Source organism: Miniopterus natalensis, chromosome 2 (genome assembly GCF_054644295.1).
Source record: "Miniopterus natalensis isolate mMinNat1 chromosome 2, mMinNat1.hap1, whole genome shotgun sequence".
Classification (NCBI taxonomy): Eukaryota; Metazoa; Chordata; class Mammalia; order Chiroptera; family Miniopteridae; genus Miniopterus; species Miniopterus natalensis.
In genome coordinates this window covers 52,254,779-52,279,646 of record NC_142082.1, presented here as the reverse complement: position 1 = coordinate 52,279,646, position 24,868 = coordinate 52,254,779, and the positions used below count along the sequence as shown (strand labels likewise).

Genomic DNA, 24,868 nt, shown 5'->3' with positions numbered 1-24,868 from the left:
CAATAGCCCTTCCCTCCCTAAGAAATTTATGCATGTTAGAACAAATGACACAGGTACCAATGCATGTGAAATAAAGTTTATTACTCAGACAGTAAATAGCAAAAGGATTCAGCAAGGAGCAGGGCTTAAGTTTTGTCTGGAGTGAAACATAGTAAGGAAGGGGTCAGTGGTTTGGGATTTTTACTGTGGTTTAGGGTTGGAGCCTTGATGGGCTTTTTGTCCGCCAGGCTTGTATGGTTTGAAATTTCCACTGGTGCCAAGGGACAGATGGTGCATATGGGCTTTCTTATCGGGTTGACCAGCTGTGGGACAAAGAGGAAAGGGGCAGGGTAGGAACTTGAAAGCTGTCAGTGCTAACACCAAAACCTGAGTAAAACCTTTTAATACATTAATAATGTTGAACACCTTTTTGTGTGCTTGTTTGCTGTCCGTATATCTTCCTTGGTGAAGCATTTGTTCAGATTATTTGCCTATCTTTTAATTTGGGTTGTTTGTTTTCTAGAGTTCTATATTCTAGGTGCAAGTCCTTACCAGCTATTTTTGCAAAAAACAAAAGAAAGTTTTGCAAAACTTTCTCTCAGTGGTTTGATTTCCCCCCTTCATTTAACAGTGTTTTTCCAAGAGTAGAAGTTGTGCCCCAGCACTAATTATTGTCATTCTTCTTTAATGCAGTCATATACTTTAATTTTTCTTAAAAGATTCCTGTTTATGCCATTTTTCTCTGGTACTTCTTACCCCATGGGCCGTATGTTAAATAGATCCACTGAAAGTATAGAGTAATGGAAAAGGATATTTCCCATGTATCCAAACCATGTCACTTTGAAATTTCTTAGTATTTTTAAAAAATTTTTTTACCATGGAAGGCAGAAAGTCTTGTGGAAAGGACATAGGAGTTGGCCAACCTTCTTATTAAAATTTGGTTCAATAAAATTAAGAATAGAGGCTTAGGAATCTGTAGCAAAGCTGGAGGGGGGCAGAACCTGAACTGGACAGCCTGTGTGTCTGACCCAAAGCTTGTGCTTGTTACTCTGTGCTGTCCATTCTTCACAAAACATTTTACTTTTCTTTGTCTTTTTCAGAGAGCCTTAGTTTTCTCTTCTTATATGTAGATTTACAGTTTAAAGACAGCTTAAGCTACCAGCTATTAGGTAGCCTTCAAGGTTTGATTTTCTCTGAGGTTGTGATTTATTGGATGAACTCTGGTAAATTCCACTTATCTTCAGCTATTTGTAAATTATTATGTAAAAGCAGTGATACTAGAAATTTTAAGCATGCTTTCCTTTCCTTAATTGGACAGGCAATTTCCTCAGAGCTTGTTAGGTAGGGAGACAAGGTTTTGCCTCTGAGTGTCCTTCGGCGTAGAGTCCATGGAATCTGCCCACGTTTCATTTTGCACAGACTTAGTACACATCCTGGAAAAGACGGACGTGAACTTGGAAGAACCCGGGTTTGCAGTGTGTGTGGACCCTGCTGGCCACTGGGAATGAAGCTGCATGTGTGAGTGGTTTTTCCCCCTTCTGGCTGGAGTTGACTCATGTTTGTGTGAAGTGGAAGGAAACTAAAGCTTCATCCCACACTATTGTCTTCCGAAAGAATGCCAAGGAAAGAAACCAATTAAAAGATGAAAGCGTGGCAGGGCGTTTTCATGGCCTCATCTGCCTGTCCTGGGTGGCCTCCAGGCCCTGTCGGGGGAAGCAGAGGAGTCTGTGGAACATTTACTTGGGCTTGTCCTATGGAAACTAACTCAGTACTCAGCTGTTCATGGTTTGTACCAAATGGCTCATGAAGAACATGTTGAAACGAAAGCCATGCTTTTAGGCTGCCCTTTGAGTGCTCAGCTCCCGGAGGCCTGTGAGGGTGGCTGACTGATGCAAACATTTAAGAATGAGAGAAGATGGAGGAAGTTTTCACTAGCCTGAATTAGAGGAAGTATCTGTATTTAGTAATGAGTTTATATCCTTTATTCAAGGGGAGACAAGCAGCGGTGAGTGTTCCTGAGGGGCTTGGGGAGAGGGACTTCTGTGGAGCCTTAGAGGAGGCATCCTGGGAACAGGGCACGACTGGCCGGAGGCCAGGTAGTTCCTTACAAGGCTGCCAGGCCTGTGCTGTAGGGTCGGGTGAGCTCAGGTGGAGCTGGAGGACTGTGGTTGGTGTATGCTGTTTCCTTGACAGGGAGGTGTTTCCTGTAAGTGCAGACTGGCTTATGTTTAGATTTGGGTTACTGGGGTCGCCTCTATTTTGTGGTTCTCAATATAGAGATTAATTTTATCGTCTATCATCATGGATATGAAATAAGGGGCGATAAACAGGGAGAAAAAGCTACTCCATTATGTCAATTTACCAGGAAACAAGGCCCCATCAAATCAAGATTTCCCTCTTACCCTTTTTTCCCCCCTGTAATGGATACAGTATGTTGAAATTGGCTTTGTGGGTAGGGGTTTTAGGTATGACAGAAGGGCCTAGGCAGAATTTGTGGAAACAGTGTCTGAAAAGAAACCTTACAGTGGAAGATCTGGAGGAACATTTAGGAGAAGGCAGGCGCATGTGCAGTCAGTCACCTGTAGGGGTGAGGGACACACTATAGGCTGTGCCTGAGGGAGGGGCATTATGCCCACTCTGGGTTTATTGTGAGTGTTTCCAGGCTGTGTGTCTGTAAGGTGACCACCATTTATATGGGAGGGCTAAGACCTGACTGTATTAGGATCTGTTTGGTCAGAAATATTCGGCTGCTATGTCAGGTAAGAGTCTTTTAAGTGGCTGGAATAGAGGATGGGTCAGTTTTGAAGGACAAGGACTTGGGGAGGTTCAGGAACACAAATATAATTTGGGTAGAGGCATACTTCACTTGATTGCACTTCACATTTTGCAGATATTGTGCTTTTCACAAACTGAAGGTAAGACCCTCCAGCAGCAAAATGATTACAACTCGCTGTAGGCCCAGATGGTGGTTAGCATTTTTTAGCAATAAAGTATTTTTTAAAAAAATCCTCACTCAAGGATATGTTTTCCTTTGCTTTTCAGAGAGAGTGGAAGGGAGAGAGAGAGAGAGAGAAACATCAATGTGAGAGACACATCGATTGGTTGCCTCCCGCATGGCACCCCTACTGGGGCCAGGGATCAAGCCTGCAGCTGAGGTACATGCCCTTGGCAGGAATTGAACCTGGCACCCTTCAGTCTGCAGATCGATGCTCTAACCACTGAGCCAAACCGGCCAGGGAGCAATGAAGTATTTTTAAATTAAAGTGTGTACATTATTTTTTTAGACACAATGCTTTCACAAACTTAATAGACTACTGTATAGTGTAAACGTAATTTTTGTATTCACCAGGGAACCAAAAAATGTGTGTTACTTGCTTTGTTGCAATATTTGCTTTATTGTAGAGGTGTGGACTGAACCCACAACAGCTATGCCTGTAATTTGGGAGAAAGTGGGCGATAGCGCTTCTGAGCCACCAGAGGGCAGTATTCAACAAATATTTGTTGAACTCCGTATTTTAGAGTATCCCTGAGAACGGTGGGAAAGGAGAGCAGCCTCCACAAAGACAACTTTGTGTTGATTTTATACTCCACTCCCCTGCCCCACCTTTTCTGTACCTGGCTACCTCTAATAAATATCATTTTTTTCCTCTCAAACTTTTTCTTTCTCCCCAGGCAGCGTTATTTCGCAGCATTCAGTACACCTTTCTATGTAGCGTTTATTATATTTTCTTTAGGTATTCTTTGCTTTCTTGTACAAGTAACAGAAATATTCATTTCATTTATTTCACTAGGATAATCGCCTTAGAAAAAGATGAAAAAGATCTGATAATTAGCTCCCAAATTTTATGCTTATTTCTTCTACTTCTGTCAATTTCCTGATGCATTTAACACAAGAAGGATAATCTTTTCCATAAATTGAGCACTCAGAGCTCACAAATGTATTGAAGAATACCAGCCAAATTACATACATCCCATATTGTTTTGGTTTCCCACCTATTTTTTCCCTTCAAACCCCGCACACATTTATTCTTTTCTCAGACAACCTGTGAATTTTCAGCATCCTTCCTGGCTTTTACAAAGTTGCATCTGGCAAGGACTTTGACGATTTTGCACCAAGCTCCCTCGTAGGCAGCTGACTGCCACGTTCCTCAGCATTCTCCATATTCTAGTCATCCTGGTCCATGCTCTTGAAGGCCTGATTTATTAAATTTTTTTTCTTTTTGTTTAAACCTGTTGCAATGTATTCAGATATTGAATACATTTCTTCCACTGGGCTTTATTTGAAGATTATTGCCTATGAGATGCCCCTTCGTTCTTCAGTGTATCTTTACTAGAGAATTTCTCGTTCCTCTACCCCACCCCCCCTTCTTGAGATTGGAGTTTTATGCTTGGAATTTCTTTTATGTAATTCTTGCAACTTTTTTTCACATATTTAGGGAAATTCCAGAAGGACGTGCTTCATATGCATTTATATTTGCCTTTGTTTCAGTTTCTGGTTCATCTGTAGAGAAATCTGATATTTGTGTTTGTAATATCTAATCTTTCTCTTCCTGTGAGTTCAGGCTTCATCTTCTGAGTTCAAAGCAACATCACTTAGGCCAGGAGCAAGCAGCCTACTTCATTTCTTTCCTTAAAGTTCAAGCCTTCAAGAGGGTGCACCTTGTCCTGCCTGGCTGCACACCCAGAAGTCTGGGGGCTCTGGGGGCAGAGCTTCACCCCAGTCCTAGTGTGGAAAACTTTCCTTCTGAGCACAGGACTATGTGCTCAGGAACCAGGTAGGATTTCTGGCCTGTTGACATTTTCATGAACTGTAGGTGTTTTCCAGGATACAGTGATTATAAACATAGTCCATTTTCCCAGTGGGGAGTGTCCTCACCTCTCTCACTTTGGTTGGGGTGGGACAGAGAAACCGTTTTTCACTAAAAAACTGGGGAGGTACTGAGCTGTCTCTTTTGAGGAAAATATGGGCCTGCCCGGGTCTTCTCTGACCTGATTCACCTATGCTGGGCCTCTTGGCAGGCCCTCCATAACTGTCACCAAAAGCCCGAGCCCATATTTATTTTGTGTTTTGTCCTGTGCTTTTGAGATCCTCCAGGGCACGATGTGTTTTGTGTATATTCGTATCTATCCCAGCACTTGGCACTAATGTATTTGAATGAATGCATGAAAGCACTTGATAATTTGTCAGTGACAACAGCTGGCAAACTTCTGTAAGCCAGATAGTACAATTTTGAGGCTTTATGGACCATGGGTCTCTGTTAGGAATACTCAACTCTCTCTGAGCGTTGTAGTGAGAAATCTCATTGCAATTGATTAGAGTCTGTGTTCTGAAGAAACTTTATTTATAAAAACAGGTATTAGGGCCCTGACCAGGTAGCTGAGTTGTTTGGAGGATTGTCTTAATATGCCAAGGTTGTGGGTTCAATCCCTGGTCAGGGCACATACAAGAGTCAATAAATAAATACATAAATAAGTTGAACAAGTCCACCTCTCTCTCTTTTCCCATCTCTCTCTCAAATAAATAAATAAAAATTTAAAAACAAAGAAAGACTCCCCCCCCAACAGGTATTAGGCCTGGACTTTTGCATAGGTCCTAGTTTGCGCATACCTGGTTTAAGGTGTGGTTTTTCCATAAAATTAGGCTTATAAGTTATTTTGTCTACCATATTGTTTTAACATAGCACTAAGCAAATGCATAAAATCCATGGATTTTATGTAGAATGGATGGATGAATAGTTGTTTCCAAAGGCTGAATAATAATTGTAACTACTTTTTCTGATAATGCTTCAAGGAAGTTTTCCGAGACTGTGTAAGGGATCACCTATGTTGTATGTGTAAATATTTACTTTAAATTATAGTTAAAACTGGAGGTTTGATTTTAGTAAATGAAAATGTTGATAAATCCATTTGGAATGTACTCTTCAAGCAAAACTGGCAGGTTTTTCTAAGCCAAACTGTGGCCAGGAAGAATGTTTTAAAAAGCTTTAAAAAATTTGTTTTGCTTCAGGTAACGTGAATATAGCCAAAATACCTCACTGTTTGTAGGCCAGTGATCTAATATTTGAAGTACTCATCCCATCAATCTTCTGGGTGTGTGTAGAGAAGATGTTTGTTCAGTGTAGTTTCAAAATGTAGGATTTGTATGGTCATCGCTTAGTGTCACAGCTTACTGTTAAATGGAATGAGGAAATGTTTAGTATCATTTCTAAGTCATTCTTGCCCCTGCAACCTCCTGTGTTCTTCCTGCCAGCCTTCGTCCCTGCCCACAGTGGAGGAGTTTCGGTCATGGTGCCCAACACTTGGCTTTCTGGCCCAGTGTCCCCGCTTCTTCCAGAGCTTTCCCCTCTGCCCTGTGGAACACTCCTGTGGTGAACACCCCAGCTTTTACCTCTTTCCTAAACTTTCTTTACCACTTTGCCGTTAGGAAAACCCAGTCCTTTTTTTCTCCTGAAGTCCTCCCCAGTGGAGTTTGCTGCCTTCCCACACCCTCCCTACCTCAGGGCTGGAAGAAGCGTCCACTTCCAGACAGTTAACCTGAAATGTTCATGTAGGAGTGTCTGTGCCTAAGGCCACTGGCTTCAGCTGTTCGAGATCTCTCCCCCTCATTCTCCTGCTGGCCTCTCACTTCTCCTCTTCGTTCGGTGCTGACCCGAGCCCCTGCCTCGCCACTTTTTCCCACCTTCGCCTGCCGTCACGCTGGGAGAATACAGGGAAGACCAGGAGGGCCCATCCAGCTCTCTCACCCTCAGCCACTCTCTTTGACAGCCTAATCCTGGATTTAGTTATTTCCTGGGAGGGCTTCGCTTTTGCGTTGTGAAATCCTTACTCTGCAGCTTGCCCAACAGCTTGCTTTGCAGCTTCAGCTAAACCTGTTTAGTCAAAACCTCTTTACTTTCTTCCTTCTCCTGTCGTTGCTGCCTTCCCCGTGCTGTGTTGTGTGCTCATGCTAAGCCACTTTCTTGGCAATGTCCTCAAACTTGCTCTATTGCTCTCACACATCTACCTGGGACAGCCTAGCTGTTGACAGTCTGCTCAGCTAGCTCCAGGTTGCCTAGATTCTAGTTCTGTGGGGTGGTTCACAAGTCAACAGACCCCAGCTAGTTTTAGGGTTGTTTAGCCCTCTCAGTGTCTTTTATTTAAGAGGTTATCTCCCCAATACCTGCAGACATACTCCAATTCCATATATTCTTTCCAGTTACTCTGGGATCCTGCATGCATGCATACAGCCACTCATGTTCCTTCCAGGTTATCCAGTCAAGCCTTAACTCTTTCAACCAGTCATCAAATGGCTGTGCTTCCTCAAATAATGTCTTCCTGGAGGATGACCTCTCTCTAGGAGATTTAACTCATTTTGTCAAGGATTTTATAGAGGGCAGATAACACCAGTGACTTTCAGTTTTATTTTGACTTTAGACTTTAATGGGGTAGCTAAAGATGAGCTTTTAGGCAAATGTGAAATAATATAGAAGCACCTTGCCTTGCTTAGATAAGCTAGAGTTAATAAGGCACTGTGTATACTCTTGTATAAATCAGTCTGCTCATTTTGAGAATTAAGAGTTTGTTGTGATAGAACAGCTCTATGCTAACAAATTGGACAATCTGGATGAAGTGAATAAATTCCTAGAAACATGTAATCTTCCAACTGAGACAGGAAGAATCAGAAAATCTGAATAGACAGATTACAACGAATGAAATTGAAGGAGTAATAAAAAAACTCCCAACAAACAAAAGTCCTGGACTGGATAGCTTCACAGGTGAATTTTACCAGACATTTAGGGAAGAATTAACACCTATGCTTTTCAAACTATTCCAAAAAATTCAAGAAGAGGGAAGACTACCAAGCTCATTTTACCAGGCAAGCATTATCCTAATTCCAAAGCCAGATTAAAAACACTACAAAAAAAGAAAATTATAGGCCAGCATCCATAATGCACATTGATGCTAAAATCCTGAACAAAATATTAGCAGACGGGATCTAGTAATTCATTAAAAAGATCATGCACCATGATCAAGTGAAATTTACTCCAGGGATGCAAGGTTAGTACAATATCCACGAAACAATAAGCGTGATACATCACATAAACAAATTGAAGGATAAAAACCACATGATCATATCAATAGATGTAAAAAAAAAAAAATTGGATAAAATCCAGCACCCATTTATGATAAAAACTCTTGGCACAGTGGGAATGGAGGGAGCATACCTCAGTGTAATAAAGGCCATATATGACAAACCCACAGTCAGCGTCATACTCAGTGGGCAAAAACTAAAAGTGTTTCCTTTAAGATCAGGAACAAGACAGGGGTGTCCACTTTAGACACTCTTATTCAGCAGAGTACTGGAACCCCTTGTCACAGTGGTCAGTCGAGAAGAAGAAAGAGAGGCATCCAGATTGGAAAGGATAAAGTAAAACTGTCATTATTTGCAGAAGACATGATGCCGTATATAGAGAACCCAAAAAATTCCACCAAAAAACTCCTAGAGCTGATAAGTGAATTCAGTAAAAAGTAGTAGGGTACAAAATAAATAACCAGAAATAAGTAGCATTTTTATACACCAATGATGAACTATCAGAAAGGGAAACTAAGAAACAATTCCATTTACAATTGCATAAAAAATACCTTGGAATAAATGTAACCAAGGATATAAAAGACCTTTACTCAGAAAACTATAAGGCACTGAAGAAAGAAATTAAAGAAGACACAAATAAGTGGAAGCATATACCATGTTCATAGACAGGAAGAATTAGCATAATTAACATGCCCATACTCGCCAAAACAATCTATAGATTCAATCCAATTCCTATCAAGATACCAATGGAGTATTTCACAGAATTAGAACAAATATTCCAAAAATTTATGTGGAACAAAAACAACCCTAAATAGCCACCTCAATTTTGAGAAAGAACAAAAAACTTGGAGGAATCATGCTACCTGATATCAAACTATACTGCAAGGCTATAATAATCAAAACAGCATGGTACTGGCATAAAAACAGACATATAGGTAAATAGAACGGAATAGAGAGCCCAGAAATAAACCCACACCTTTATGGTCAACTAATATTTGACAGAATGCAGAAACATATAGTGGGGTAAAGATAGTCTATTCGATAAGAGATGTTGGGAAAATCGGACGGATATGTGCAAAAAAATGAAACTAGACCACCTTCTTACACCATACACAAGCATAACCTCGAAATGGATTGAAGACTTATATGTTAGAATTGAAAGTATAAAAATCGTAGAAGAAAACATAGGCAGTAAAATCTCAGACATCTACCTTAGCAATATTTTTCCTGATATATCTCCTTGGGCAAGGGAAACAAAAGAAAAAATAAGCAAATGGATTACATCAAACTAAAAAGTTTTTATACAGCAAACAAAACCATCAACAAAATGAAGACAGCCCACAGAATGGGAGAACATATTTGCCAGTGACACACCTGATAAGGAGTTAATATTCAAAATTTGTAAAGAACTTATAAAACTCAACACCAAAAACCAAACAACCCAATTAAAGAATGTGCAAAGGATCTGAACAGACATTTCTTCAAAGAGGACATACAGATGGCCAATAGACATATGACAACATGCTCCATGTCACTAATCATCAGAGAGATGCAAATTAAAACCATAGTGCCATATCACCTCACACCTGTCAGAATGGCTGCCATCAATAAATCAACAAACAAGTGCTGGCGAGGGTGTGGAGAAAAGGGCACCGCAGTTCACTTTTGGTGGGAATGCAAATTGGTGCAGCCACTGTGAAAGGCAGCATGGGATCACCTCAAAAAATTAAAAATGGCGCTGCTTTATGACCCAGTGATTCCACTTCTGAGACTATATCCAAAGAAAAGCGAAACACTAAATCAAAATTATATAGGCACCCCTATGTTCGTTACAGCCTTATTTACAACAGCCAAGATTTGGAAGCAGCCCAAGTGCCCATCAGTAGATGAGTGGATAAAAAAGTGGTAGTACATTTACACAACGGAATACTACTCTGCCATAAAACTTACATTTTGTGACAGCTTGGATGGACCTGGAGAGCATTATGCTAAGTGAAATAAGCCGGTCAGAGAAAGACAGGTACCATATGATTTCACTTATGTGTGGTCTCTAATGAACAAAATAAACTAACAAAGAAAATACAAACAGACTTATAGATGCAGAGAATAGACTAACTGCTGTCAGAGGGGAAGGATGTTGCAGGTCTGGGTGAAAAAGGTGAAGGGATTAAGCAAAGCTCCGAAAACACAAAAACTAAAGTCATAGACACAGACAGCGATATGGTGATTACCAGAGGGAAAGGGGTGTGGGGGGAGGTGGAAGAGGGTGAAGGGGGATAAATGGTGAGGAAAGGAGACTTGACTTGGGGTGGTGAACACACAATACAGTATGCAGATGATGTATCATAGAATTGCATGCCTGAATTGTATTTTGTTGACAAATGTCATCCTAATACATTTAATTAAAAAATAAAAATAACAATAAAGACAAAGAATGTGCCTTGATTAAAAGAAAAAGAATTTCTTGTTATAAAAGCTGTAACTCTGCTTGATTTCTCACATTGAGATGCTGGGAAGTATGCTTGGTTCTCCCTAGTCCATGACTGTAGCAGTCACTTTGGGTCAGGTGTGTGGGTGGCTGTGGTAATTCAGTTAGTACAGAGGCTGGAGCATCAGCTTAGGGTTCAAAAAAGTAACATTGGTATTCAGGACATGAACTGTCATCATTCTCATCAGTGAAAGCTCTTTAATTCTGAAAAGTGTACCATGAGTAAATAAAGAAGGCAATTTTAAGTCTTTTTGTGTAGCAGTGACATTTGTTCTATTATTAGCCTGTTTCTGGAATATGGGCTTTCATTGTGTGGCCATTAAAGAATTCATCAAAATTTCATGTCACCTGTGTGAGGCCCATGGTCCGTGGCTGCCATCTGGCTCTGCCTCAGGCTCGGTGATGATTATTTCATGTGGCACTCCCAGGTCCCCCTCCTTCCTCTACTGAATCTGCTATTCCTTTCCTCCAGCTTTTCTGTCTTCTGACTCTATTCTCTGTGCCAGGATGTGTGATAACTGACTTTGTGCTCTGTTAGGGGAGGAAAATATTCATTAATGCTGGTTTTCAGGGTTTCCTTTCCCCTTGACATTAGTTAGGTCTCTGATATGCGGCCAGAGCTCTCAGAGGGTTTTTCCACGGTGTAGGTACCATCTGACTTGGGATTCTTGTTCCTGAATTGTGGCTGGAGAGGCAGGGCGACTGTCTTCTTATGAATGTCAGGCAGATTCCTAGTCTGGTTCCACCGCATCATACTTACAGTTTTTTTAGAAGGTCAGAATCTTATTTCTGAGCTGTGCGCATTGAGTCTCTGAATCTGAATTAAAACCTTTTCTGTATACTTCAAGCCACAGTTTCTCTTTTCTTTTAATCCCTTTGCCTTTAGGAGAAGTGAAATAAGATTAAAAAAATATTATTCACAAGCACTTCTTGTTGTGCATGTTACACAGCGGGGAAGGGCAGGGAAAGATGCATAAACCCTTGATGGAGGTTCCTGACCTCAATAAAGATTCAATCTAGGACAGAAGAGAAGTTGAGCAAATAATGATGACCTAGGGCAGAGTGGTGTAAGTGCTGAATTAGTGGTTCAGAATAATCCATGTCAGAGATGTGGAGGGAGAAGGAATCTTTTGGAGGCAGTGGTGTTTGGGGAACACAGTGGAGACGCATAGTTTCAGTTGTTAGGATGGAGGGATGAAGGTATTGGAGAATATTGAGTTCTTGTGTTGAGGTAGAATCGAGGATTCATGTGTGGAATCCGGGGCTGAATGGCCTGAGGGTAGGTTGGAAGGCCTTACTCTACAGGCCAGGTGGACCTTTGGAAGATTTTGAGCAGTGTTTGTTTTTTTGTGTGAGACAAACTCGTTTGCTGTTTGAGGAATGATAAACCGGCATTGAAATGCAGAGTAGATCAGAAGATTAAAGTGGAGCAATTAGGAGGACATTATTGAAGTGTTACATCTGCTAGAAGAGAATTCTAGAACTGGGGTGGAGAGAATTATATGGATTTGCCGGGACAAGGAAGGTTCACTCGATGCTCTGAGTCTGGGCAGCTGGGAGAATGTTAGTATCACGATTTCAATTGAGGAGTGAGGTGTGGCGGTTCAGCCTTGGGTGACAGGGTGAGGTCTGTTTTATTTGCTGGCTTTGTAGTGATGTAAGGGTGCTCAAGAGGAAATGCTCAACTGTGAGCTGTAAATGTGAGACTGGAGGGATGCCTGGGGAAAGGACCAGAGCTGCAAATTTAGGACTACCTGCTTGGAGTTTGTACTTAAATGGGCAAAGTTTAGAAGGTGGAGGAAGAGCACCAGGTAGGTGAGCTGAGGGTTTGAAGAAGGGAGTGGTTGGTAGGTCAAGCTTCACAGTTTCGAGGAGGGTGAAGTCATCATCTTTGGGAAGCCTTCCAGATTAACCCATGCTCTCCTGCCTCCTACTCATTCTGTCACACCCAACTGCTCTCTGCCCAGATCCTTCTCGGTTTGGCCTAAACAAAGATTTTCAATGTGTTATGATTGGCTTTCTGCCCATATTATCTCCCTCTGAACTACAGTTCTAGGGTTGAGAGCAGAATCCATGTATAACCCAGACTCATGAATCCCTGGTGCTCTCTCTACTGAATGAGAGAGAAATCATCCAGAGTATTGAGAGGAATCTTAGAAATCTCACCCAGTCAAGGTGAATTACATATGTTTGGCCTCTGACCATTTTCTTGATCAGGAGTTTTCTTTCTCCAAAAATGCAGATTATTCCATCTTGGAACTCTTTATTATGGTAGAAAATCATTCCATGTAGTGACTCCAAAATCTACAGTTAAACATTAGACTATATGTATTAATGTGCAGATTTTTTTCTTAGAGAGTCTCAAGAGATATGTCTGCAATCTATTTAGAAAAAAAACAGTTTTGTAGGAACACATCAGAAGCTCTTGTGACAGACTGGTGGTATTATATTACTTTTTTCCCTCCAAAAAAATTCAGCTTTATTGAGGTAGAGTTGACAAACAAAATGGTAAGGTATCTGTTTTTTTTGTCTTGCCAAATGTAGCTTGATGTTGTATTTTTAAGCTGTTTTGTTGCATTTTTTGATGTACCTGGTTGTATCTATTAAAAATAGAGAACAGTCATCGCAGGGCTGCAGTTTATCCCTCTGCAATATCAAGAACATGCCAGCAGGTGGTAGCAGAACAGGAACAGATTTCTGCTTGTTTTCCTTAGACTTCCAATAAAGAACCAAGGGAAGGGGGTGGGCTGGGGGCTAGGAGGAGGTGGGCAAAGGGGTGGGGGGAATGGGGACATCTATAATACTGTCAACAGTAAACATAAAAAAAAAAAAAAAAGCAAAGCATTTAGAACTGTGAGAAGATAGGTGATTATTTAGTCCAAATTCTCTTTATAAGGAAATTGAGACTCTTTAGAGCCCTAGATACCTAACGGTAGAACAGTGTTTATCTGAGACCTTCCTTAGCAGGGCTCAGTAAGGGCACTTCTGGAAGATGTGGACTTCAAAGCGTCAGCCTAGCCTTTGTATCAGGATCTCTTAGAGAAAGGCCTGGGACCTGTATTGTTTACAAGCACTGCAGGTGATTCTTCTACACTAAATTCTGACTCAGCAAGTGAGAGTGCTTCCTGAGGGCAGGAGTTGTGCGAAGCCTTGAGGACACAAGGTAGAAACTCCCCTAGTTTCAAACTGACATGCCTGCTGGGGCCCGGCAGGTGGGTGGAAGCCGACGGTCTGTCAGTCTGTGGAGAGGGTGTTGCCTCAGAGCAGCCAGTCACCTACTCAGGCAGCTGTGGCCATTAGGTAATGCACACCCAGTGTTGCCAGAGCATTTCTTTTCAAAGGAGAAGCTAGCAATCCAGATCTCTGTTCTCTCTTTCCCAACTTCAACAGACTGTGTGGACCAAACAAAACAGGCCTACAGGTTGGAGTCAGCCTGCAAACTGTGATGGCTCCTTTAGGAACTTAGGCCAGTAGGGGGCCATGCATGAGAACACACGGTGGCTATTCAGTGATGTGAACGTCATGGGTAGACATGAGTAGAAGGTGCGGTGGGGCAGAGGGAACCATCAACACTGCTTGAGCGAGGTCACACAGACTTTCCGAAGGTGACTTCTCAACGTCACCAATATTTATTTGGGGAAAATGAACTCGTTCAATGGGCAGGGTCCTCCCTCTGTTATCCCGAGAACACACATATCTGTTTTATGTCTCAATATGCCAGAATAGTGTTAAAACAATGACTCTCAGTGCTTCAACTTTCATAGCCTCGAAACAAACAATTCCCTTAAAGTGAAGTAAAACGATTACTCAGTCAAGAATATTTTAATCTAATAGTTAGATGTGTTGTGGAGCCATCAGCATATCCATTTTTGAGATAAATAAACTGGAAATTTTATTGAATTATATTCAATAAAATTTATATTAAGGCCCTAGAAAGAATCCAGGAGAAACTTTGTTACTGTAAGTTGTTTTAGGAAAATGGATTTCTTAACCATTCTGTTGTTGGGACTGTAATTAACTTACAGCAGGAGTTGATGTGGAAACAGGTGCTGTAAGCCTGTTCCCTGTGGCTAGCTCTGTTACACCTTAAGTGTATTTTCTGCTTTGAAACCATATAAGTAAAGTGATTTTGAGAAAAGGCCACAAACGCACTTTAGAAAACTTACTATTGTAGAATTATTTAGATATGAATGCAAAGATGACACATTTAAAACAAAAGTAGATGCAAATATATAAAAGGAAATGTTATAATTTAATATTAAAACATTTCTGTGTGTGAGGTAGAGGGGCTGGAAATCCCACTTTCCAAATTTAGACCTATCCCTATAAAATGATGTATAACTTAAAAAAAAAAAAAAGTCTTCATTGATTTCAGGGAGAGGAAGGGAGAGGGAGAGAGAGAGAGAAACATCAATGATGGGAGTCATTGATTGGCTGCCTCCTGCGCCCCCTACCGGGGATGCAGCCCACAGCCGGGGCATCTGCCCTGACCAGGAATCGAACCTTGATCTTCTGGATCATAGGTCGATGCTCAACCTCTGAGCCACGCCAACTGGGGCTGACATATAACTTTTTAAAGGGAGGCAGGCACATCAAGTGCGGAAATTACTTTAATAGCTTATATTGAACTTCATTTGTGTATGGGGTGTGAGATACTGTTGCAGGCCTTTTGCAGCTGTCTTTTTAAAAGTCATCTTTGTTGAATTTGAATAAAATGCACACATTTCGAAATTTAAAATTCATTGAATTTTTTTAGAACACATTTATTGAGATATAATTCACATACCATACAACTCACTCTTTTAAAGTGTACGATTCATTGATTTTAGTGTATTCATAGAGTTGTGCAACCATCGCTGCTGTCTAATTTCAAAACATTTTTATCACCTCGAAAGGAACTCTGTATCCATTAATGGTCACTCCTCATTCTTTTCTTTCCCTAACCCTGGAAAGCACAAATCGACTTTCTGTTTCTATGGATTTGCCTATTCTGGGCATTTCACATACATGGAGTTATGCAATGTGTGGTCTTTTGTGTCAGGCTTCTTTCACTTAGCCTCATGTTTTTAAGGTTCGCCCGTGTTGTAACGTGTGTCATCACTTCATTCCATCTTATGGCTCATGGTTATACCATATTCTATTTATTCATCAGCAGATGAACATTTGTTTTTTTAAAATTTTTTGACTACTATGAATAATTCTGCTGTGAACATTCATATACAAAGTTTTGTGTGGGTATAGGTTTTTGTTTCTCTTGGTTATGTACTTAGGAATTGTAACTCTCTTTGCTACCTAGAAATTCACTGTTGAATGGAAGGAAGGTTGATGAGAGGGTACCAGGAGGACTGCATTGCTAGCTTGCAGTAGGAATCCATCAAGAGTCACTTAGGGAACCCCTGCCTTACAGGTCACCTCAACTTCATTCCTTAATACCAAACTTACACTGGAGGGTTAAGCATATCTGAGGTACCAGGGGTGTGTAACTATCAATTTGAAGTTCATATAAAATAAATAGAGGCTCTCACCTGTAATATAGACATACTATTTCCCAAAATGAATGTTTCCCACAGTGATGACTCTCACAGTAATTCACAGAGAGATAAGCAGGTAATTGTTGAGACTTGCTAATGTGTGTGAGACATTTCTGCAAAAAACAATGACGTCTCTTGACTCTTGAGAACCCATGATTATGTTAAGCATTTGAACCATACTTAAAATAGCCTGATAATGGATGTTCACATCTACGTGTGCCTTGTGTGCTAGTTATTTTAAGACTTCTTGATCTAGAAAAAAATAATAATTTATGCCTAGGTTAGGCCTTTGTTGGACTGTTTTCCCTTGGAATATTTTCCCTGTTGTCTGCAACAGCATACACTGGAGTATGAACCCGTATCGATAGACAAAATGTATGTTTTATTTCACACTCTAGAAGTAGTTTTTGTGATAGTTAACCTAACAAAGTATAGCTTAAAACCTGAGCACATTTTTGTGTGGAATGTTTTCAGTGAACTTAATTGGCTGCTCATAGGGGGCAGGTTGGATTTCGTATCTAGATGAAACCTGGCATGTACATTGTAACCCTGGAGCAAATTTTTCCTTTCTTTCCTTAGTTTTATTTAGTTTTTTCCAGTTGTTTTCATTTCTGGCTTATTAATAATTGTGGTTTAGTAAAAATAATTTGAGACTGCAAGTTAAAAGTTGGTAATGGTAAAGGAGGTGGCCACTTCTCTGTTACCAGAAGTTATGCTTGAACCCCAGTTTTTTTTTTTCTTTTTTTGTACTCCCCCTCAAATATGAGTGTAGCTGACATTTGAGCTAATGATGATTGAGTGAGAATTTTGAGTACTTATAAAGACAGTTGGCTTTTAATTATCCAGGTATACAGCTGGGAGCTTTGCATTTGGCCGTCTTTGTTTTTCCTCCTTGGCTGTGTAAAGACTTGCAGGCCTTTCCCAAGAGAAGGTGAGGCGGGAGATGAAATTACACTAGACGCTGAGACGAGGGGCTCAAGGGGGTAGTGGTGTAGGAAGAACGTTTAGATTTTTGACCACTATGAGACTGCTGGGGTTCCATTTAGAACTCGGTGATCTGTGCAGTTCTGATCACCACTGTCTTGGAAGACTGTGAGTTAGCTTTGGCTTTGCTATCAAGTGATATTAGTATTGGCAAACATAGTCCTGGTATACTCTGGGATATTATGCAGTAAAATGCCAAATTTTAAAAGAGGCCAGTGACCTGAGAATTATGCAGCTTAAAGCAATGCTATTTGCTGATTATATGGTATAAGTGAACCAAGAACATGCTGTAATTCAGAGGGTTAACCACATTTTTGAGAGATGCTTAGGCTTAAAATGTCATTTTGACCACACATTTCAAAACAGGGTTAGACCTTTAAAGAGAAATTTCCGAGAATTACTGCATCTTACCTTTTATATTCCTAGGGACAAACACCATGCCCGGTACATGCATAGCAGTTTTCATTACATTATTTTGGAATGAATGGAGGAACACTTTCTTAGTGTCTTCTGTAAAATTAAGACCGATTATTTAAAAGGAAAGTTAAACTTTGACATATGCGTCTGGAAAAACTTTCATGTAGCAAATCAATAGCAGTGACAAGCTCTTAACTTTGAAGGTCTTGTCCAAGAATATTACCTTTCAAAAAGGCATATAACAGAGTGACATGTTTCCACAGACTCTTTTTTAAAATTTTTATAAAGTTTAGCTCCATTTATTTATTTATTTATTCATTTATTTATGTTTTTATTGATTTCAGAGAGAGGAAGGGAGAGGGAGAGAGACAGAAACATCAGTGATAAGAGAGTCATTGATCGGCTGCCTCCTGCATGCCCTGGGGATCGAGCCTGAAACCCAGGCATGTTCCCTGACCGGGAATCGAACTGTGATCTCCTGGTTCATAGGTTGACGCTCAACCACTGAGCCATGCTGGTCAGCCTCCAGGGACCCTTGAATGTTTTTGTTGTTGAGCTATGGACTAACCTAGGATGAGCTCAGTCCTGTGCAGTAGAAGGCTACTTTAATAAAGTGATTTCAGGAACTGAGGTAGGGCCTTCCACAAGAACACAGTCAGTCTTCCCTCCCCTCATACCCCTGAAATTTAACTACCAGTTTTGTTATTTTTGTCTTGATTTTCCTTGGTTAAATATTCGTAGTGCAAATATTCATAGGAAGAGTAATTAGATTTAACGTAAGTGATTAGTATGTGTAAGAGATGTGTTGGCCCATGAGAGGTTGGGTAAGACACCCTGCCCTTGAGACTATGCAGTGCAGACTGGGATGGCCAGGAGCATAGGGAAGTAGGTTGCTCATTCCATTGGAGAGCTCACGAAGTACTTTCACAGACACTTTCATTTGATGCTCAATACTTGATATGTAGGGAACTAGTCACTGACCTAGGTCTCAGCTCAAGCAACTGTATTGCAGTTCAGTTTCCTCAGATATAAACGGGTAAGAGCTCTTACCACATGGGGTTGCTGTGAAGATTAAGAGAAATTGTGCTTAAGAGTAAGTGTTGGTTGTCATAACCTGGGTTCCTGTTTTTTAGCTGAGGACACTGAGGCCTGGAGAAGTTAGGGGACTTTGTGTCTATTACACAAGGAAAGAGTGTAATACTTTTGTTTTAGCTTCTCTGACTCCAAGTTCTTTTTTTTTAAATTGTATATTTTTAGCCCATTCCTGTGGGAGAAACTGGCTTCTCTAACATTATGAATAACTTTTTCAGTTATATCACTCTGGGAAAAGAAAGAGCTAGGAGGTAGACACTTCTATTTAAATTACGTTTAGTTTTTACTTGGTGTTGTTGACTGTGTGCCATAATCCTTGCATTCTAAGTTTTTGGCATGTGTGCCCAAGGAGATCTGCCAGAGATACTACATCAGAGTGATATAGATAACTCACGGAATTCATTATAAAAATTGGTCCTGTTTTGTAGAGTCGTAGGGATCAAATAATGGTTGCTTCAAAAATGAAGTTTAATGGAAGAAAGGAGAAAGGGTGTTTTCAATTCACTGATAGTTCTAAAGACTGGCTGGAAAGCATGGCATCTCCTTGCCTGGCCTGGGGCTTCTCACTGCAGAAACAATGCCTCTTTCATTCAGAGGGACATCCGGTATCTCCTTGAATGGAAAATTAAGGCAGTCCCATCTTTTTTGAATTGTTTCATGACCAGGTACCTGTGTTTCATAGTGACTTCTGCTGATACATATTCTTTTTTTTTTTTTTTTTGCATTACTTATGCTGAAATAAATGATTGTCATGATGATGATGGTATGTGTGTATCTTAAATATCATGATCCAGTAGCTGGTCAATCAATTAATAAGTAATCTTATTTAAAAAAAAAATATCTTTATATATATTTAGTGGAAGCTCATAGCCTAGTTTTTGTCTGCAAACATCTCTTTTAAAACAAGCTCAAATGGGCACTGTGGTTTTGCACTGTGATTCGAACAAAAATATTATGGTAGTGAGGCTTTTGGGATTCTAGATGTCTTTAAAATGACTGCTTAACAGGAATTGAAAAATTTAAACAAGATGAGTGCCTGCTGACTTGCAGTAGTGGGTGTTTTGCTGATAACCCGTCTGGTATGAAGTGGTCTTTGAGACGTTCCCAGAATGTGTGGGATTTAAATCATGTGGATTATGTGGTCAGAACTGGAACTGAGAGATGCAGCTTTAGAGAAACTTGCTGCTTATAGTGGTGGGAAATCTCGTCCAGTGAGAGGATTAAAATAAAACCATAAATAAAAGAGTAAAGGGTGTGAAGATAATTCCCATTTGTTTATTAAATTAATACATCTCATAGAAAACGAAATGGCTTTTTTTGAAACGTGTGGACTTGGCACTTATTGCCTATATATTTAGTGGATAGGTATTTTCTTTCACAAAATATACCCTTTAAAAGCTTAAAAATCAAGGGCTTCCCTGGAGGCCACAGGTGGTAGGACAGGTTTGGCAGCCGTGTTTGTGCAGGGTATGTTTTTGGCACACTGCTCTGCCCTTAATATGCTTGGGAGATTAATTACAGCTTCACAGGAAGAGTCCTTGGCCCTGTAGCTTCTTAACTTTCTTTCCAACTCCCCTCCCCTCCCCTCCCCTCCCCTCCCCTCCCCTCCCCTCCCCTCCCCTCCCCTCCCCTCCCCTCCCCTCCCCTCCCCTCCCCTCCCCTCCCCTCCCCTCCCCTCCCCTCCCCTCCCTTTCCTATTTTAGAGGGGTCAAATATTTTCACATACCATTTGTGTACTGTGAAGTAGGTAGGGCAAATATTTCTTTCCCTTTAAAAATTAGGGGATGGGGCAGTGACTTATCAGAAATATGTAGAGTGAGGTGGGTCCAGGACTGAATCACAAGTATGAGGTGCTATTGCAGGCCTGATGTACATCTCAGGTGGTAAAGATTTTATTTAACTGTATTAAAAAATATGGAAAGGGACATGGAAGAGGAAAAAAACCCAAGTTTTTGCAGAAGGCAAGGTGTGGCTCTTGACTACATAGTGATTACTCCTGTTTGTGTTGACTTTTGATAACTCAAATGGGAAACACGTGGTCTTGAGTTCCTGTGAATCACGACCTCATTACATAAAACTCGTCACACCTCAAATAACTTTCTGGTGAGTAAGGTTCAGAATGATTGATAAATGCAGTGAGTAATTGTTAGATTAGAGCTACTAGACAAACACTTATTCTTGAAAAATTCTGAAACTTCGTTCAGCATATTGAATTCGTCTTAAAATAAGGATGGGTTCATAATTTAAAGCATGCTTTAATTTTTTTTTTTGGAACAAACTGTCTTCACTATATTTTGAGGTCCTTTATAGATCTCTATAATTTTTAGTTTCCAGGATATAGAAGGTTGTCTAGTGGATTTTTAGATTGAGGTAACTCAGTTTCTTCCTTTAAGTGAAAGATATAACATCTGGCAACACAGACTTCGTTTGCTAAGATGAAACTTCTGTCTTCATTCTACAGATGGAGAGTGACAGCTGACTGTACTAGCTAACACTTGGGAATGCCCCTCCTGAGTCCAGCCCGTGCTGATTGCTTCGCATGCATTATCTCATTTAATTCTCAGGGTAACTCTGTGAGATAGGTACTTGGTATGTCTATCACACAGATGGAAAGTTAAGAGGTTAAGCATCTTGTTCAGAGATACAGGCAGGGAATGGCAGAGCTGGGAGTCCCAGGCTCCGGAGCCCGGACCTCGCCACACCCTGCAGTGGTAGATGCCATGCGGTGTGTTTCTCAAGGACCGTGGCTCAGACAGCCGGTATAGATGGAAAAGTCCTGCTATAAGTTTATGCTTTCTTCTTTGATTTAAAACTTTTGGAAAACTATTTTTGTCTTAGTTCCTTAGGAGGGGCCTTAGATGAGTTTACATTTATTGGCCCTATGAGTTGCTAATTAAGAATTTCGCTTTACAATCAGATGTTTTGACTTACTGAGGTTGAGGGTAGCTAGTATATATGGAATGAACATTTTTTAATGTTCATGAAAACATCCAGAGAAACTCTTAAAACATTTTTAAAGCTTTTTAAAATTGATTTTAGAGAAAGAGGAAGGTAGGGAGAGAGAGGGAGAGAGAAAGAAAGAGAGAAACATCAATTGGCTGCCTCCTGTGCATCCCTTACAGGGGATCGGGCTGCAACCTGGGCATGTGCCCTGACTGGGAATCGAACTGGCAACACTTTGGTGCAAGGGAGGACACCCAACCAACTAAGCCACACCAGCCAGGGCTTAAAACATTTTAAGGGAATTTTTTATTTTATTGAAGTTTAGCGTGCCATATTCTCTCTCCCTCTCTTTCACATGTGCAATCATTATGCATTAAGACACAAATCTCTTTTATTCAGGAAAATTGAAAAAACTTAATGGAACATTTTAATTTGCCTAGTTATCATTTTATACCCTCAATAGTGGAGGATTATTTTTGAAGGAATATTACATGGTAAAATACACTAATGTAGGTTAAAAAACAACTTTCTTAAATACAGACAGAGACAATTTATTTTTTTTAGTTTTGAAACATTTAGTGTCTGATGCAGATGAGACACTAAGTACTTGTAAAATGCTGTAGGTTTCCGTGTCTATTGCATGTAGATGGTTCTGCAACTTTCTAGAAAGTTAAACTTTCTGAGCCTCAGTCTTCCTACTGGTGAAAGGATAATAGTAAAGATGATTAAATTTAAGGATTGTGTGGCTTTTATACATAATGAGAAAAATTACCTAACATAAAAAATGGTATCTCCCTCTTTATATATCCTTCAGATCAAGGGTGGGGAATATCCGGCGCGCAGGCCATATATGGCCCGCAAAATCATTTGGTCTGGCTCTGCCAAGGCAACCGCAGGCAGGACTTGAAATTCAATAAATCTAGGAGCTTTTTTCATAGCTAATTTTTAAGTTGATAACTTTGAATGGCCTGCAATGATGTTATAAATATCCAAATGGCCCTTGGCAGAAAAAAGGATCTATACCCCTGCATTGGATATAGGAGAAACAGAATATTGACCTAAATCTGATGGATTCTGACCTCTTTTGAACGTTGTTTTAAAAAAATATATTAATTTGTGTATCTATGACACAGGAAACACCTGTGGTTGTTACAGAATATAAGTGATCAAAAAAATAGATATTAAAGTTAGCTGTAATTCTACCACTCAGAAATAATTATTTCATATTTATTTATATAATGCATACTTATAGTAATTGGGATCACACTCATGTATTATTTCATAAATTGTTTTATAATTAATATATTAAGGATTCTTTACAGTAAATCTACTTTCATGACATGAGTTTAAATTTCATGTAGTTTTCTGTTTTCCGGTTATATCATAATGTAATCAACTTCTTGTTGGGCATTCAGGATGTTTGTAACTGTTGCTATTACACATAATGCTGTGAAGCAGTTCTACTTATGGCTTTGGGTTCTTGTCTTGTCTTAGTATAAATTCCTAGATCTGTGCATAGTGTGTCTGAAAGGAAGCATACTTAATACTTCAGATACATATTACATATTGCCTTCTGGAATTGTGGTATCATTTTATATAACCTTCAGTGTTGTACAGAGCATGCCAGGTTCCCATGTCCTTACAACATAGGCTTTTATGTATTTAAAAATCTTTGTTTACTTTTTATAGTCTTTATAAACGTTAAGTAGGGTCTGGTGTTGTTTAGACTTTGGTCAGTATATATGTATAAGAGTACATTAATATTTTGATATGTAAGGAGAGTGGTCTGAAATCTATGAGTTTGACTTTCTATAGTGTTTTGGGGGGAAATGAACTTTTTGGATAGTTGGGCTTTCTGAATAGCTCTATATAGTCCATTATTTCTATTTTATTAATTAATATTATGAATATATGGAATAGAGGTATTCCTTTGAGATTTATTTATTGGAGTGTGGTGTCAGAGTAACTTGAAGGTCAATGCATGTAATGAAGTTAAGCATATACTCCTGTTAACTACCCTCAGGTATTTGATTACACAGCAACTTGGCCTTTACAGCTAATAAGTAGGTGATATTTTCCCTGTTTTAGATGAGTAAACTGGAGTTCAGAGAGTTTATTTAACTTGCTTAAGATCACACAGCTATTAGGTAATGAAATTGGGATTTGAATATACTTTTGCCTGAGTTGAGCCCTTTCTCTTTCCATTTTGTCACTTGATACGCTCTGCCCTCTTGATTGACCCATCCAGTGTTGTTGACTGTCACTCTTTACTTCTCTCCATGTGTTTTCAGGGCATAGCCCTTTTTTCTTCTAAACCACTGCTTCTAATCTACCTTGATTTGGAAACATAATTTCTAGATTGTTTCACTGGAGGACAATTAAGTATTGGTGGTTCTGAGTGGCTTCCTTATGACTAGAGAAAGTGGACTTTCATATGTGCTTCAATGTTTCTGGGACTTTCTATGCTTTTTGGCTTTGGATAGGAGTTCCCAGATAAATGAGATATTACTATGTTTTCACTAGTTGGGATCAGTGCTCATCTTGAGTTTGTATTGTATCTATTTGGGGAAAATGAAAGTTTGTGCTACACAGGTTACCTGGGATAATCCATGGGCCACTCAAGGTTATCTCCTCCAAAATGTACCGTTCATTCTGTTTGCTTTTACTGTGCTTTTAGACTTTGTGTTTTGCTCATGTGGCTGTGAACTTCTTGAGGGAACAGCTGCCTTCTTTTCTTTAGATCTCCACCCAGTATCCAGGTTAAGTGCCTGCAACAGAGACACTCAGCAGGTGTTTAATTCATGCAGCAATGTAGCCGTCCTGTAGATCAATACTGAGTACAGGAAAGGATCTTCTACTTGTTCTTGCCTTTCTGTGTGTCACCTCCAGGCTTTGGCTCCTGTCCATATTTATTGAACAAACTTATGAGAAACTAACTTTAATTCTAAAATTACCCGTTGTTTTGTCATTTAACAGTAAGTCTAGCTATAACTGTGTTGGGCATTGGGGAAAAGATGCAGAAGACAGGGATTCCAGGTGGATGGTAAAGCTAGCATTGGTGAGTAAGAATGGGGGCACTGTGGCTCACCTAGGATTTAAGATGAATTACTTTCCAAATCAGGTTTCCAAAATTATATTTTCTCCTGAAGTGGCAGGTGGAACAAGGGCTCCTGCTGGCAGGTGGTGGTGACTCCTTCCCACACCCTTAGCTGGGGGCCCAAGAATTTTTCTTGGAGCATTTCCCCCTCCCACTATTTTCTCTGCTATTATCTCCCCTATGGAACCCCCTTCCCTCCCATCTGCTCTACCCTCAAGAGAGAGACTCCATAGAGATTTTTCCAGCAGTTGCGCTAAGAACATTGG

The 24,868-nt window shown here is 40.1% G+C and overlaps 1 protein-coding gene across 3 annotated transcripts in view; it reads left to right on the top strand.

Moving 5' to 3' along the window:
* Positions 1-24,868, top strand: part of LMO7 (LIM domain 7) — a 203,096-nt gene that overhangs the window by 43,817 nt on the left and 134,411 nt on the right. The gene's annotated exons all lie outside the window — the stretch shown is intronic.